Source organism: Magallana gigas, chromosome 5, assembly GCF_963853765.1.
Source record: "Magallana gigas chromosome 5, xbMagGiga1.1, whole genome shotgun sequence".
NCBI lineage: Eukaryota > Metazoa > Mollusca > Bivalvia > Ostreida > Ostreidae > Magallana > Magallana gigas.
This window is the reverse complement of record NC_088857.1, coordinates 50,513,867-50,526,457: the sequence shown is the minus strand read 5'-3', so window position 1 is coordinate 50,526,457 and position 12,591 is coordinate 50,513,867. Positions and strand designations below refer to the sequence as shown.

Below are 12,591 nucleotides of genomic sequence, written 5' to 3'. Positions count from 1 at the left end.
AATAACTTATGATGTGATGTAGCATCTAGAGAAATATGCAGTAAGATGCAGAAACGATTTTTTAAATTGCGCCTAAATTTCAATTTTTGTACCGAAAAAAACCTGATAAATGTAACTGAATTAGCAGCGGAAGAAAGGGAGAGAGGTCAGTAGGAAAACACTATTTCCGGGAATTTTCTCTTTCCACCGTTTCTTAATTGCCATAATCTTGTCATAAGCCGTCCTCTATTATTGTCCTGAATACGGAAACTTACAGAAACTGCAGACCGAACAATAACACATATAACTAATTAGGGTCTTCCGTTTCCAACGGAAGACCCTCTTGTTATTCTATTGTTTCTTTTTATTAGGGTTTTCCGTTTTTCAACGGAAAACCCTTCTGTTATTCTACTGTTTCTTATTATTATTAGGGTTTTCCGTTTTTCAACGGAAAACCCTTCTGTTATTCTACTGTTTCTTATTATTATTTTTTTTTTTCCCGCAAATTTTGTGCACGAGATTTCTCGAACATTTTTTGTCTGATTGCTATGAAACTTTCAGGGTATGTAGATGATATTAATATCTCTAGACGTTTTTTTCAAATTTTTAAAATTCACTTCCGGTAATGAGTTATTGCCCTTTAATTGAAAATTGGGGGGTCTTTTGTCCAGAGTTGATCTCGGGAACTACAAATGATAGATGCATGAAATTTGGCGAAATTGTCGGTAACATTTTATAATTTTGCTGGCATGAAAATTTTGGTAATTTCTTTGTTAGCTTTTGAGCTATTTGTCGCCAAAGTTTAAGATTTTTTCGGGGGTGAAATTTTGTTGCTTTTTGTATTATAACCTTTAAACTAAAAATATTTTGTTAATACATATAGAACAAAAGTTGTTTAGAATAACGAGAGCTTTCATTTAAAATTAAGAAAAAAGGGCTGGCCCCTATAATTAGGGGTCAGCAGCTCATACACGTATTTTTCTGATAGCAAAAATCGTTATCATTTTATGAAAAAAAAATAATTTAGTTATTGTTAATATATTAAATAATGTCATTTGGTATCAAATTAAACAAGTTCTGTCCTATATTCTTTTTCAAATTTCATAAAACAAATATGTGAGAATCGTACACGAACGAGTTAATATGGCTACATAGACACACAAGCGAACAAATGCCACATTAAGGCCCAGGCATTTACTGCATTACGTTGTGTTGCGTCTTAGATGAATTGTTGTGATTCAATTTCATTTTTTTCATCTATATCATTTATGAATTCAATGAACACACATTATTTAAACGTTCTATGTGCAACTATTTGTCGGGGCGCCCCTGTTTGTGACCCCCGCGCGCGCGCGCCGAATGTAAACAGTAACGAAAGGCATTGTAGAAAAGAGAGAGCCGTAATGCAGAAGAGAAGTTGTGTATTCTTTCGGTGTACACATGCATTTTCAATTTGCTGTGAAACATATGAACATGCACAGGGAACAATACTACATATTTGTTTAAGGAGGATATTTTTCTCGTGTGAATCGTTTACGAGGAAATTCTGACAGCCACACTTCTGTCGACGATCAGCCGTTGATAAGCTACGAGTAATAAAGGAGAAAAGATGGACATTAAAGTGTGTGATTTATGTGGATGTTACTGAAGAAGGTGAGGCTTTTACTCCTTTTAAAGTTTCTTGTTAACTGGTTAAAATTTAGTATATACACTGTAGTATAGATGTACATGTAAGTACGTGCACACTGTTAGATGTTTTTGTTATGGTGTGGGTGTTTGTTTACTAACGTGTACTTTTTACATGTTTCATGGGTGTTTAGACTCGCTCGAGGTTCATGGGGGACTGGAAAGGGTAACTGAATTTATCTATTTAAAAAATAACAGATTGTGAATTTTCAACTCAAAATTCAAAGCAGGGTCTAATTAGAAACATATCATATCTTCTTGTGCAGAGGACTCCAAATGTAGTCATGAATACCCTGTAGACATAACTTCAAGTAAATAAAATTGTATACTTCAGACTTCAGAGTTAAAACATGACTTTAATATCTTTATGATGCCGATCATTGTATCATTAAAGAGGTATAGCAGACCAACGGGTACCCGGTACATGTACTTGTACATGTAGGTTACAAGTTAGAACTATGCCTACCATTCTACCAGTTCACATAATTTTTCTTGTTTAGCAGTTATGATGTGTACTTAAATTGTCCTTGTTAATGTTTTAAATGTAATTTTTTATTCTCTTTTTTTAATCTGACTACTGGCAGAACTGGCGTGCGAGCAGTTCTCGCCGAGGACCATTTCTCGCTGGTGCACTGTTACATCATATTTTCGTATATAATTTTATGTGTTGATAAAATGACGTAACAATGCACTGGTGAGAAATAGTACTCGGCGAGAACTGATCGCACGCCAATATTGATTAATTACAGACAAAAACTGAAGGTTGCGAGTGTTATTTTTAATTGAACAACATTGTTTAAAATAATTCTTTATATATGTGACGATCAGACCGGTTTGAATACCAGTGCCAGATAGCTCAGTTGGTAGAGCACCTGACTAGAGATTCAGGGGGCCCAGGTTCAAATCCCTTCATTATTTCTCCCATCCTGTTACAATATTGGTGTTGTGACCAACCCCTGGAACTATAACAGGTTAACTCGATCCTGCCAGGGATGATCTTCGAGGGTGAAGATCATTTAAGGGGGAGGAATGTGACGGTCAGACTGGTTTGAATACCGGTGCCAGATACATGTAGCTCAGTTGGTAGAGCACTTGACTAGAGATTCAGAGGGCCAGGTTCGAATCCCACTTTGTTCCGTCGTTATTTCTCCCATCTTTTACATATACATGTATATCAGATATATGACAGATGATTAAGGTCATCACATGTTTTGCAAGATTCAATAAGTGTTAAAAACCTTTACTTTACAACAGAATACATTTAAGTGAATATTTATGTTTCTTGTTATTACTGTATTTGGTGTGGTTTTCTTGACAGTGTCGCATAAACAATTTACCCCCTCCTAAAACGCAAACTTTCTTTTTGTGGATTCAGCTTACCGCTGATTGGCTGCTGTTGCAGCAGACAAATAAGATATGCACGCACAAAACACAATGAACTTATCAGAGAATGAGTTGAGTTTATTTAAACTGTTGGAATTTGGGTATTTTTTTTTAAAATGTATACTTGTGACAAAACATATATGTGGTACATACAGCTGTAGCTTTATGAAGAAAATTTTGGTTAGACCATATATACCTATCATGCAAGTAAATGATATTTACAAAAAACTTGCAATTTATGGCGCACGAAATATACGCTAGTTTTATAAAGATTGACATACATGTAATGTACCACATTCTTTGAAAAATAATCTATTAAAAATTCTTCATTAAGTTTACTCATACATGTTTTATGCTTATTACACGTAGTATTGTTTTTAAAACATGTAATTTATAAGAAAATAAACAAAAACCCTCGCTAAATTTATTTGCAAACAAAAAATACACAGTAGAATTGATAAAAAATGGTATACCAGAAGCTAATACCAGTACATGTACTTTGACGCTGTTCGGTGGGTAATATTCGTTTGTAATTTACGAATTGAAATATTGACTGTTGCACTACAAGTATGGTAATAAACTCTCTCTCTCTCTCAAACTCTCTCTCTTTCTCAATTTGATAAGTGTTTATACCTATGAAAATTTTTTAATATTATATTATGACTTGATATGCAAATTTTTGATCTTGTACTGCCTAAATGTTATGTCATGTATTGGGATATGTCATACTTATTACACTGCATGGTCAGTGTATTTTTTACAGAAATACTATGCATATGTTAATGTAAACACAGCTATTACTAGTACATGTATGTAAACACAGCTAATTATTTTTTTTATTTATTTCAGCTCAAAACAGACTCTTGTTACCACATGGCTTTTACCGGTACCTGTTGATTCTTGTGGGTCAGCTCCTGAGATTAACCTGTCACCTCTATCCACATGCATATTCCTTGTGTTCTACAGACTATTTACTGGTAATTCAAATTAAATCCGATAATGCATGAACAATAATGGAACTTGAAGAAAGCATCATGCCATGTTGTGGTTTGTGTTTGATAAGAAATTATGAAAACAAAATTAAGGCTGTTTAAAGAAATTCATAATTGCTGTGAAAATTTGTTTTTCAATAAAAGTATACAATTATGTTTCCTTTATTTTTTATTTCATAAAGATATTTAGATGTGTTTACATAATTGAACCCCCCCCCCCCCCCTCTATTTAATTGTCTGCATTAAGATTACATGTAGGATATGTAAATGTACATTTGACTTTGAAATAACATCTGCTATGATAATTACTTTTGAAATGAACAAGAAACAACCTATTTCTACCTTTCTAAGGTATATATGCATAAAAAAGTAGAAAAACATGTCAAATTTGAACATTTTTCATTGAAATCAACTCTGTCTCCAGCTACCTGGGTGTTTGAATTTAATTCTAATTTAAGGCAGATGTCTAACTTGTAGGTTGTAACTTACTGTTTTAGCATGGTTAGAAGAAGACTAGAAATCAGAATAGATTAGATATTCACTAAATATGATTGTTAGCTTACTTTTTTCATGAAAACAAGAAATCACAAGCAGGACAGCTGTCTATTTGTTAATTAAAATGGTACAAATCATACAATAAACAAATAAAGATCACATTTTAGAATCATTGATGATTGTTTTCAAATATGTGTGAGAAATGACTCAAGGAAATTGCCACATGTTTCATAAAATTAGGTAAAACATTTCAAACCATGACTTTTTATGAAAATCAAAAGATTGGGGGGTGGGGGGTATACATGTAAGGGTATTTCTAAGTGATGTGAAGCTTTTATCATGATTATATCATGTAGGCATATGTTGTATTGAATAAGGTTTCTTTTTAAAGGTGGTTGAACAAAAGTTGACCTCTAAAAGGTCAGATAAAGATGTTTTACTATGGAGAACCCTGTAAATCTGTGTTTACTAAAGAAATTGGAAATGGTGGGTTCACTTAAATGGCCATATTTTTATTAAACCTCAATGGAATTGGCAATATGTGGTATTCTTTTTCTCAAAATTGCATTAGCTTTCTTATTCTAAGACAAACCGTCTTTTCATAAAAATGTTAGTGTACTAAGTTAAAGATACAAGGAACAGTTTCGGATAAAGTACCGTCAATATTTTTGTAAAATTGAGAGTGACTGTACTTGATGGTTTATCATTGTTGCGTAGATTCATGAAATGAATTTTAATGATTACCAATAGTTAGAGGGATGTCTCTTGTTGGAATTGGTAAGCAATATTAAGGCCCCTAATTTTAAGTACATGAGAAGCAGAAATAAATTGTGAAACTTGCGGCTTTGACAGATATTTTGACTTTACAGTGAAATTGAAGGTTACAAACGGGAGGTTATATAACATGAAATGTAGGTGGATGGGATATTATATGCCTATTTAGTATTTACTGGGTATGAGGACAATAGCAAGTTTATTGTCCCCCAAGACAGCAAATATTTAATGAGGCAAAGCCAAGGGAAATAGTAGCTGTTGAATGGGACAATAAACTTGCTATTGTCCAAATAGTCAGTTAATTGGTATTTCATTATACAGAAGAAAACTTTATTTGTCAGCGATGCAGAATTTCTTGATGATAAACAAATTAGAGTTAAATCAAACTTTGTATTTAATGCGGCGATCTTATTAGGTCAGAGGTGTTCCGAGTTTAAGGTGACATGGGACACTTCCATGTTGTGACGTATTGTTTATCGAAATAAACAATAAAATAAAGTGTAATTATATAAGTACATGTAGTTTCTTCTCAAAAATGGTCACCTAACTCCTTAGCACAGTGGGTTAGAGGGTTTACTAGGAACCTGTAAGTCATGAGTTCGAATCCCGCTGGGGTTTTTACAATTTTTACCTTTTCAAATATTTTTAAAAGCTATTTTTTGGTTAAATATTGTAAAATTTGAAAATTCTAAACCGGTGAAAAGTTTTCAATTATATACTGTAAAAGCACATATGTTCGTTGGGTCAAAATTTCCTTGTTTTTAAACCAAATGCAATTTCGTTAGCATTTAATTTCGTCATATCGTAATCTCTTTGTTATCATTAATACCCGGGTTTAAAATTCGTCATGGATTTAATTTCGCTGATGTATACTATCAACGAAAATAACGAAATTAAATCCTCAACGAATATTTCTGCTTCTACAGTAGTACTTTAATCCACATTAATATCGACAGATGTCCCATACCACCTTAAAAAGGAGGGAAATCAAATTCTGCTAATGAATGGTTTTGATGACTATTCACCATGGGCAGATAGCATGGATACTATTTTAGATAAAAAGGCATGTTTATGCGGGCGCCTTCTAGTGATCAATTTGTCGGTCTGTCCATCCGAGATGGCTTGACAGGAGCATAGCTTCTCTCCCCTTGGCCCAATCTGGCTCATACCTCATCCACAGGGTTCCTTTTGTTGAAGGATGTGCAGTGACCTTGAACCATGTTTTTAGGTATAAGGTTAAGGTCATAGCAGAATTATATATATAAAATCCTTGTCTGGGGCATATCTTTTTTCCCTTTGGTCCAATCTGGCTAATACTCACAGAGTGTCTCTATGGTTAAACGATGTGCAGTGACCTTGCATGAAATTTCTAGGTAACGGGTGAAGATCATATCGGATCATGCAAAAATCCTTTTTTGAGAGCATATATAATTTCTACTAACCCCTATTTGGCTCAGACTTCACATAAGCAGAGCTTTTGAGTAAAGGGTGAAAGGGTGTGTAGTGACCTTGAACCTATTTTCAGTGAAAAGAAACTGTGAAGGTCATATCAGAATTATATTTTTAAAAATCCTTGTCCGGTGTATATCTTCTCTCCCTTTGCTCCATTCAGCCTCATACTTTACCCACATGATGCCTTTGTTCAAAATATATGCAATGACCTCGAATGATATTTGTAGATGAAGAGTCAAGGTCATATCAGATCACACAAAAATCCATATTTTAAGAGCATAGATATACTCTCCTTTTAGCCCCTATTTGGCTAATATTTTACCTTTACAGAGTTTATTGGTTAATGGCGTGCAGTGACCTTGAACCAAGTCTGTCAATGTGAAGGTCATAGCAGATCTTTTTAAAATTAGTTTTAAATAGTAGATTATTTTCCAAATATGCTTAATCTTGGTCAGATTGAACAAAAATGCATGTATGTTAGGGGGAATGAAATTGAATTAAAAGTTTAATGCCAGCTGGAAAAATTTCAAGTTATAGGTCAAGGTCAAAGCAGAATTCTCTGAAATAACATAAGCGGGGCCCTTTGAAATGTTCACCATTTCAATGTTGTCTGGTTCATAGTAATTTTACATAGAAAATATTCACAGAGGTACAGTAAAGTAAACTTTACATCGATAAGTTTCTGACCATTAATGACGCAACGAGCACACAGTACGAAAGGTCAACCCTTTGAAAAGCAGTGAAGAGGAAAATTTGCTCAGAAATATGTTTTAAACAAAATTGATTTTTTACATAAATTTTAATTTTGCATTCTGGGTTAAGGATGTTATTTACTCAGGGTTTGAGTTCTCAAATTCCGATTGTTAAAATGTTCAATGTAATGAGTAAAATTTGTTCTATACACAAAAAGAATTTATGAAATAAATTATTATTGACAAAACATTCAATAGTTTTACTTTATTATGGAATTATGCTCAAACAAAAATTGACTTTTAGCCAAACAGAGGAAATTCGGACTAAATTTTGCAGATTTTGTTTTTCTGCTAAAAGTTTTTTGGCAGTAGTCTAATATTAAAAGCTTGGATTTTATATTTAAGTCTACGTAATTTTGCATATTTTCCGTTGGTTTTACCTCACTTATTCATTAAAATAATCTTATGGCACGATTAATAAAAATATTGAAAAATGCTTAAAAACGGTAAAAGTCATCATATCTCAAAATTTTGATCATTGACCTAATATAAATTTTATGCCAACAGATTAAGGTCGATACAAGTAGTTCAAGATCAGAAATGTTTTTGTATTATCATCATTCAATTTTTTGTAAAATTGAATTAAAAATGGGTAGGGATTTGAAAACTGATAGAGGAAATTCGGACTGAATTATTTTTTGAAATTGATGCTGAAATCTTAATGTTGTGTACTTATTTAGTGGCACTACCATTCATAAACTGTATCTTATTTTTTAAAGTGTTTAATTATTTGTAATATTTTTATAATTAAGAAAATCTCAATCGTAGTGTAAAATTTTATGGGATTTTTCTTGATTTGTCAATAAATATTCAATGGCCATTAACTCAAAAAATAGGTCATTGACCTACTTTTTTGAAAGTGAAAAATAACAATACAAGCAAAGGTCTATAACACACAATAGATGGTTTTTCATTATCATCAGTGGATTTTTTTTTCATTCTGAGTAAACGTCATCCTTAAGAAAAAAGATGTTAGTTCAAGGTAAAGTAAACTTGTACCTAAAATGAAGTCAAATTTGTTAAGTCGTACTTAAACACATTGGTTTTTTTTGTTAAGTCGTTCTTGAAATGGTTAAGGGGTTTTGGTTAAGTCGTACTTAAAAACATTCGGATCATGTTAAGTTGTACCAAGAATCATTCGATTTTTTTTTTATCTTTTTGTACTTAGGTTTCTTTGTTACTAGATTAAGAACTCTGCTTCTTAGACGTACTTCTAGCGTTGCTTTCGACATTAGCGGAAAACCCACTCGTTGCTTTGCAACGAGCTTTGCTCTAGTTTTTTTTTTTTATCCGCAAATTTTGTGTAGGCCATTTCTCGTACATTTGTTGTCTGATTGTTATGAAACTTTCAGGGTATGTAGACAATGTTAATATCTCGAGACGTTTTTTTCAAATTTTTAAAATTCACTTCCGGTTATGAGTTATTGCCCTTTAATTGAAAATTGGGGGGTCTTTTGTCCAGAGTTGATCTCGGGAACTACAAAAGATAGTTGCATGAAATTTAGCGGAATTGTTGGTAACATTTTATAGTTTTGCTGGCATGAAAAGTTTGGCAAAATGTTTTTTAGTTTTTAAGCTATTTGCCGGTAAAGTATAAGGTTTTGGGGGGTCTGAAATTTTGTTGTTCTTTGTATAATAACCTTTAAACTAAAAATATTTTGTTAATACATATAGAGCAAAAGTTGTTTAGAATAACGAGAGCTTTCATTTAAAATTAAGAAAAAAGGGCTGGCCCCTATAATTAGGGGTCAGCAGCTCATACACGTATTTTTCTGATAGCAAAAATCGTTATCATTTAATGAAAAAAAATGAATTCAGTTATTGTTAATATAATAAATAATGTCATTTGGTATCAAATTAAACAAGTTCTGTGCTATATTTTTTTTCAAATTTCATAAAACAAATATGTGAGAATCGTACATGAACGAGTTAATATGTCTACATAGACACACAAGCGAACAAATGCCACTTTAAGGCCCAGGCATTTACTGCATTACGTTGTGTTGCGTCTTAGATAAATTGTTGTGATTCAATTTCATTTTTTTCATCTATATCATTTATGAATTCAATGAACACACATTATTTAAACGTTTTATGTGCAACTATTTGTCGGGGCGCCCCTGTATGTAACCCCCGCGCGCGCGCCGAATGTAAACAGTAACGAACGGCATTGTAGAAAAGAGAGAGCCGTAATGCAGAAGAGAAGTTGTGTATTCTTTCGGTGAATACATGCATTTTCAATTTACTGTGAAACATATGAACATGCACAGGGAACAATACTACATATTTGTTTAAGGAGGATATTTTTCTCGTGTGAATCGTTTACGAGGAAATTCTGACAGCCACACTTCTGTCGACGATCAGCCGTTGATAAGCTACGAGTAATAAAGGAGAAAAGATGGACATTAAAGTGTGTGATTTATGTGGATGTTACTGAAGAAGGTGAGGCTTTTACTCCTTTTAAAGTTTCTTGTTAACTGGTTAAAATTTAGTATATAGTATAGATGTACATGTAAGTACGTGCACACTGTTAGATGTTTTTGTTATGATGTGGGTGTTTGTTTACTAACGTGTAATTTTTACATGTTTCATGGATGTTAATTTAGACTCGCTCGAGGTTCATGGGGGACTGGAAAGGGTAACTGAATTTATCTATTTAAAAAAATAACAGATTGTGATTTTCAACTCAAAATTCAAAGCAGGGTCTAATTAGAAACATATCATATATTCTTGTGCAGAAGACTCCAAATGTAGTCATGAATACCCTGTAGACATAACTTCAAGCAAATAAAATTGTATACTTCAGACTTCAGAGTTAAAACATGACTTTAATATCTTTATGATGCCGATCATTGTATCATTAGAGAGGTTTAGCAGACCAACGGGTACCCGGTACATGTACTTCTACATGTAGGTTACAAGTTAGAACTATGCGTACCATTCTACCAGTTTACATAATTTTTCTTGTTTAGCAGTTATGATGTGTACTTAAATTGTCTTTGTTAATGTTTTAAATGTAATTTTTTATTCTCTTTTTTTAATCTGACTACTGGCAGTACTGGCGTGCGAGCAGTTCTCGCCGAGGACCATTTCTCGCTGTGCGCTGTTACATCATATGTTCGTATGTAATTTATGTGTTGATAAAATGACGTAACAATGCACTGGTGAGAAATGGTACTCGGCGAGAACTGATCGCACGCCAATATTGATTAATTACAGACAAAAACTGAAGGTTGTGAGTGTTATTTTTTATTGAACAACATTGTTTAAAATAATTCTTTATATATGTGACGATCAGACCGGTTTGAATACCAGTGCCAGATAGCTCAGTTGGTAGAGCACCTGACTAGAGATTCAGGGGGCCCAGGTTCAAATCCCGGTTTGGTCCTTCATTATTTCTACCATCCTGTTACAATATTGGTGTTGTGACCAACCCCTGGAACTAACAGGTTAACTCGATCCTGCCAGGGGTGATCTTCGAGGGTGAAGATCATTTAAGGGGGGAGGAATGTGACGGTCAGACTGGTTTGAATACCGGTGCCAGATACATGTAGCTCAGTTGGTAGAGCACTTGACTAGAGATTCAGAGGGCAAGGTTCGAATCCCAGTTTGTTCTATCGTTATTTCTCCCATCTTTTACATATACATGTATATCATGTACATGTATATATGACAGATGATTAAGGGTCATCACATGTTTTGCAAGATGCAATAAGTGTTAAAAACCTTTACTTTACAACACAATACATTTAAGTGAATATTTATGTTTCTTGTTATTATTTGGTGTGGTTTTCTTGACAGTGTCGCATAAACAATTTACCTGCTCCTAAAACACAAACTTTCTTTTTGTGGATTCAGCTTACCGCTGATTGGCTGCTGTTGCAGCAGACAAATAAGATATGCACGCACAAAACACAATGAACTTATCAGAGAATGAGTTGAGTTTATTTCAACTGTTGGAATTTGGGTATTTTTTTTTTAAATGTATACTTGTGACAAAACATATATGTGGTACATACAGCTGTAGCTTTATGAAGAAAATTTTGGTTAGACCATATATACCTATCATGCAAGTAAATGATATTTACAAAAAACTTGCAATTTATGGCGCACGAAATATATGCTAGTTTTATAAAGATTGACATACATGTAATGTACCACATTCTTTGAAAAATAATCTATTAAAAATTCTTCATTAAGTTTACTCATACATGTTTTATGCTTATTACACGTAGTATTGTTTTTAAAACATGTAATTTATAAGAAAATAAACAAAAACCCTCGCTAAATTTATTTGCCAAAAAAAAACCCACAGTAGAATTGATAAAAAATGGTATACCAGAAGCTAATACCAGTACATGTACTTCGACGCTGTTTGGTGGGTAATATTCGTTTGTAATTTACAAATTGAAATATTGACTGTTGCACTACAAGTACGGTAATAAACTCTCTCTCTCTCTCAAACTCTCTCTCTTTCTCAATTTGATAAGTGTTTATACCTATGAAAATTTTTTAATATTATATTATGACTTGATATGCAAATTTTTGATCTTGTACTGCCTAAATGTTATGTCATGTATTGGGATATGTCATACTTATTACACTGCATGGTCAGTGTATTTTTTACAGAAATACTATGCATATGTTAATGTAAACACAGCTATTACTAGTACATGTATGTAAACACAGCTAATTATTTTTTTTATTAATTTCAGCTCAAAACAGACTCTTATTACCACATGGCTTTTACCGGTACCTGTTGATTCTTGTGGGTCAGCTCCTGAGATTAACCTGTCACATCTATCCACATGCATATTCCTTGTGTTCTACAGACTATTTACCGGTAATTCAAATTAAATCCGATAATGCATGAACAATAATGGAACTTGAAGAAAGCATCATGCCATGTTGTGGTTTGTGTTTGATAAGAAATTATGAAAACAAAATTAAGGCTGTTTAAAGAAATTCATAATTGCTGTGAAAATTTGTTTTTCAATAAAAGTATACAATTATGTTTCCTTTATTTTTTATTTCATAAAGATATTTAAATGTGTTTACATAATTGAACCCCCCCCCCC

General features: G+C 33.0%; 2 long non-coding RNA genes across 2 annotated transcripts; both read left to right on the top strand.

Moving 5' to 3' along the window:
* Positions 1-887: 887 nt before the first annotated feature.
* LOC136275903 (uncharacterized) lies at positions 888-4,194 on the top strand. The gene is made up of 2 exons (XR_010714413.1): positions 888-1,632; positions 3,898-4,194. It is a non-coding gene; the product is annotated as an uncharacterized lncRNA (long non-coding RNA).
* A 4,289-nt stretch (positions 4,195-8,483) lies between these two features.
* Positions 8,484-12,525, top strand: LOC136275915 (uncharacterized). The gene is made up of 2 exons (XR_010714427.1): positions 8,484-9,955; positions 12,229-12,525. It is a non-coding gene; the product is annotated as an uncharacterized lncRNA (long non-coding RNA).
* Positions 12,526-12,591: the final 66 nt, after the last annotated feature.